This window comes from Poecilia reticulata, linkage group LG16 (genome assembly GCF_000633615.1).
Source record: "Poecilia reticulata strain Guanapo linkage group LG16, Guppy_female_1.0+MT, whole genome shotgun sequence".
NCBI lineage: Eukaryota > Metazoa > Chordata > Actinopteri > Cyprinodontiformes > Poeciliidae > Poecilia > Poecilia reticulata.
In genome coordinates, this window is record NC_024346.1 from 3,448,370 (window position 1) to 3,454,019 (window position 5,650).

A 5,650-nucleotide genomic window follows, 5' to 3' on the forward strand; every position below is an offset into this window, starting at 1 on the left:
TAATGACAAAATGAACATAAAAATAAACAAAGTCCTTTGGCGTTCAGGCCCCGGCTGGGGACGTCGAGCTGCACTTCGATAAGCTCAATGAACATTCCTGATGCAGCATAGGAATGTAAACCCCCCGGGGCCTGTACTGGTGGCGGCGGTCGGAGGAGGATGAGGCCTGAGAGCCGGGAGCAGAAGGTGGAGATGGGGCGGAGATGGGTCAATCGCAGCTGGTGAGCAGAGGAGGCCATGGGTGAAGGTCCTTTTGAACTGGAGCCCAAACGATGATTGGCTGGAGCGAGGATTGGTTGATTGGCTGGAGCGAGGCAGTACTGATAGGTCCAGGTTGCAGAGAAGGAGGCACTGATTGATGAGGCAGGTGAGACTAGAGTCTTCCAGACTTAACTTTTTTCAAGACTCCATTTCTCTCACACACACACATACACACAGTTTACAGTTATGTGTTATTTGTGAACAAAGCTACAGTTGTGTCTAGTCAAAGGTTAGATAACTCCCACACTTTCATCTGACATGTATTTCTCATTTGCTGAGTTCTGGGTTGATTTGCATTTGTCACTCAACTTTTGAGACATTTTCACAAAGTACAAGTTAGTATTCTATTAACTAAAGAGACATCAAAATTTTCAAGTCTCAAATTATCATGTTTCCATCAACTACAGAATCATTCAATAAATCAGATAATTATTGAAAAGTCCATTTATTTCTGTAGGTCTATCACCAATCGAAACACATTTTATTGATTAACAATAAACAGATGATTTTTGAAAACATAATTGAGTATAATGGAAAGTATGTATACATACTTTTCATCACAACAAGACTCATTGGGACAGATTTATATATTCTAATTTACTGGAGATTACTGCATACTTAAATTATCTTTAACTAAGACAAAAAAATAAGAGCCACTAAAACAAAACAAAACAAACCAAAAAAACAACAAAAAAGACACTGGTCAAAGTTCAGTTTTTCAACCTTTATTTAACCAGGATAAAACTCCTTGAGATCAAAGATTTGTTTTACAAGAGTTTCCTGACAACAATAGTTAAATAGTTACAAAAACACAGAACTAACACGATTCTCAGATTCAGATATTGATACATTCCGCAAAGCAGAAGTATGTAAATCAAGAAGAATAAAAGGCAGAACTAACACAAAGAAACCTTTTCAGTCAACAAGTCGGCACTAAGTCAACATTTAGGCTGCAGAAATGGCAGAGCAGGATGTTTACTATGCTTCAGTGGTTATAAAAAGTAAGACACAGCTTCAACCAATAGGTAAGTTCATCTTCTGCAGACATGACATATATTCTACACATGTACTCAGTCTCAGTCATTGCATATGTGATAATTGTGGTGACTTAAAAGTCTTTCCAAGCAAAAAGTTATTTTTGGCCTCAGATCTACTAAATAAAATTAGTTTTGAGCCACAAAAATTTCATGATTTTTTGAATAAAAGATAATTTATTAAGTTTTAAATTACATTTTACACTTATATTTTACTGGATTGCTAAACTAAAAAAAAACATGATTATGTCTACTATTTTGGTTTAAAACATATGAAGCATAAACTTTTACAGAATGACAGCATGTCACTCATTAAAATGTTTGACATGGCAGCAGCAGCTCAGTTGGTAGGAGAGATAATATAATTCATTTATTCATAATGAATTACATTATACATATGTCTTGTTCTCTATATCATGTACATTTTAAGCACTAAATGCTGTTAAACTCATGAATCTTCTGACTTTTCAGTGAAGCAAGAGAATGAGACTGTGTATGATGAAGTGAAGGTGAACAAAGAACCAGCTCAGGGTAAGTAAAATAGATCCACATCCTTAAGCAGAGTACATGTTTTTCTTTCTCCTTTATATGGTTAAACACATTGTTACATTAAGAAGATGAATAAGCAAAGCAACGCTGAAATCTGACGCACTCAATAACTTTATATCACTTTCTTTATACCTGAGGAAAATGGTGTCCCATGAAACAAACAGAATTTCCTTACCTGAAAAAGATCAGGTCAAAAGATTAAAACTGTAAAAGTTTTTAAATTTTGTGAAATAGAAATTCTCTTGAATGATAAGTTTAAGTTTCAGCAAATCAATATTTAGAACTGTCTTGTGTGTAATGCAAGATTTCAATCTTTTTAGCTGCAACAGAGAAAGAAGCTGAAGTGGAGAAGCAGAATGAAAGTTTTCAACAAACACATGACGAAACAGGTATGTTTATAAAGGAAAGAACAATATATTATTAAAGTTTTCATTGATTGAGAAAATGTTTTGTAGTTTATGTTACATGTATCTGTAAAGGAAATGGGGTTTGTTATTGTGTTATAAAACAACTTAAAATTTCATTTCAGTTAAAACAATGGAAACATTTGAAGTGGAGAATCAAAATGAGAGTGTTCAGAAAACTCATGACACAATTGGTAAGTTTATAAAATCGAGTAAAAAAAATATTATGATAAAATTAGAAACAGGTTTGCAATTTGTGTTAAACAAGTCTTGGTGCATTCTTACTAAAAGTTAGATATGTGGTTATCTTAAGAACTCTTACAGCATTCCAGTTTTTTGTTTATTTGTTTGTTTTAGAATTTTACAAATTGATTGAACCTATTTCAAGTCTGTCATTTATGTTCTGTGTTGTATGAATTAGATTATTCATCAGAAATTCTACATAAGTGTCCAGGCATAAAATAAAGTATCATTACGTCTGCAAATATAACCACTATTGCCTAAAATTATTTACATTTCCAACAAGTTCATGTTTAAGCTAATAAGATGTAATAGTAAGGCTTTGTTGTAGCGAAAGTCCTTATTTTAATCTGTGGGAGGAGCTAAAGATTAGGTAGTGATGTGTTAATATGACAAGCAAAATACAAATAATTATGAGAGAAAATTCAAATTTCCACTACTGTTCTATAAATATGGTCAAATTTACACAATTTATGCAATGCTTGTTAAAGTACATGGACAACACACTGATGGAGGTGATTAGTTTATTTGATTATATGTGCTGAGATTCCATAGTCAAATTTATTTAATGATTCTGATTGGTCAGAAATCCAGAGTAAAAATGCACAGGGTGAATCAGAAAGTACCGTGTTGCAGTGATAGGGGGCAGTGTTTCACAAAATGGTTGAGATCATTTTACAGCGTTTTCAATTTTCAGTATTGAAAAGGCTGAAAATTCACAGTTAGAATAAAAACTACCCAGGATGACTCTAATTAATATTGATATAAAAGACARTCTTTTTCTTCTTGATGTTGAAGCAAAAAAATTATATTTATATTCACTGAAGACAAACAGGGGAAGAAAAGTTTTGTTCCTGGTTTTAAAGTTCCTTTGTTTATTATTTCTACCAGTCAAGGAAGCAGAAAGATTTTGCCGCTATCAGCAGCTGTGTTGCTGCTTTGGGACTCTCTGTGTCATGTTGGTGCTCTGCATCATTGGAGTCTGTGTTTATTGTGAGTAAGAATGGATTGAATGATGTGACCAATAAACAACCTTAGATACAGTTTTCTAATAATATCTTAAGAGCAAACATTTGTTTATCCTAAAGTTAAATAGAACATATAATTCAGTTCTAAAACACAAACAACAAATTAAAATGAAAAATGTACATTAATGTTTGTGTTTTTTGATAAAGCAATTTTTAATTTCTGTTGCAACAGTTCGTCTGAGCACTGCCAGCCAGCTGAACCAGCTGAAATCATCCCAGCAGGTTCTGCTGGAGGAGAAACAGAACCTGACCAACCTCAACAACAAACTCAGTTCAGATTATAAAAATATAACGATTCAGTTTGACAACCTGACCACGTTTTCTACCATCTTAAAAAACAACATCACCATGCTGACTGTAGAAAACTACAACCTGACTGTGGCGACTACCATCTTAGAAAACAACATTACCATGTTTGACTGCAGAAAACTACAACCTGACTGTGGCGACTACCATCTTAGAAAACAACATTACCATGTTGACTGCAGAAGTCTACAACCTGACGGTGGTTTCTACGGTCTTAAAAAACAACAACACCATGCTAGCAACAGAAAACCGCAACCTGACGTCGCTTAATGAGAAGCTGATGGAAGAAAGAAAAAACCTCACAGAACTGATAAAAAACATGGAGGAACCCAGGAATGAGCTCAATGTCAGCCGAGCTCAGTGGAGCATTGATCAATACTGTCCTAAAAATAATGGTATGTTCATATTTTAGACAAACAGTTTGTGCTGAACTACATTATTATGTTCAAAAAGTAAATAATAATGATATTATGTAAACATATTTATTAATGGAACATTTTTATTTAAGCGAGACGTTGCAAAAATTGCCAGGATGGATGGAATTACCAAATTTCCAGCTGTTATGCTTATAATAATGCTCCACCTTCTGGTCAAACAAACTGGGACGGTGCACGAGAAGTGTGCAAAAAGATGAATTCAGATCTGACTGTTGTGTCTGACACGACAGAAAAGGTAATGGAAGAGTAATTTTTATGGATTTCAAATGTAAACCGACTAAGAAAATCTTAGCCTTGGTAATTGTGAGTGTTTAGTCAGTTTTCAGTCAACATATAAACAGAATTATCTGTTCTAATTCTTCAGGAATATGTCAAAACACAAAGTCCTTCTGAATCAGGCATTAATGGATACTGGATTGGTCTCAGAGCTGAAGGAGGGAAATGGAAATGGCTCGATGGAAGTGATCTGACCAATCAGTGAGAGACATTATTTCTTAAACTTTGTATAAAACAAAATCTACCAGCCTGGATTTAACTGATGTTTTTCCTTAGAGCCTGGATACAGCAGCAGAATGCAACTGATGGTCAATGTGTAACTTCTCTCCAGAACCGAGAATGGACATCAGTGAGCTGTACTGAAAGAAACGCCTGGATCTGTGAGAAGAAGGCTTTAACTGTTTAAACATGAAATGTTCAGCTTTTTGACAGGCTGTTTGGAAAACCTTATTTAAGACTTATGCAATTTTCTGGTTTAGTTTTTTATAAACTTTTTTTATAAGGCTTTACATGTTTCAAATGTTTTTCTGATGATTTGTCTGAAGTTGTAAATTTAAAGTTTATCAAAAGATTCAAAAGTCACACAAAATGACTTTAATGGTTGCTGAAGTTTTTACTGATGGTTTTTGAAGGAACTTTACGGTTTCAGCAGGATTTTAGGATTCACACTGCCTGTGAATCTTCTTCAATAGCTAAGATAATTTGTGTATATATCTATTACAGAAGATTTTTTGTTACACAGGATAACACAATTGTTATTTTTAAAAATGAGAATAAAAAAATGTCTGCCTTTTCTTTCTGCCATTTTTTCTTATCATATAGCTTATCAAACATTTGTGGAGCCTGATTTTGATTAATAACTCCACAAAGATGACAATAAATCTATTCATATAAAAGCAAACAATCTGAGTTTGGAAGTGAATCTTTAAGTTATCATGTTCCCTTGAATTGCTGCAGGTTTCTATTGGTCAGACTATTGTCTTTTCATATTACTGCAGCTTTAAAACATTACAGATATAGAAGAATATACACAATAGAGAAGAAGTATACAAGCCTGAGAAGAAGCTCACCATAGTACTGTAGTATTATGGTCTGTCTAGACCACAACATGAAAT

The 5,650-nt window shown here is 33.9% G+C and overlaps 1 pseudogene; it reads left to right on the forward strand.

The window, feature by feature from the left end:
* Positions 1-1,090: 1,090 nt before the first annotated feature.
* LOC103477622 (asialoglycoprotein receptor 1-like) lies at positions 1,091-5,317 on the forward strand (annotated as a pseudogene).
* The last annotated feature ends 333 nt before the right edge of the window (positions 5,318-5,650 follow it).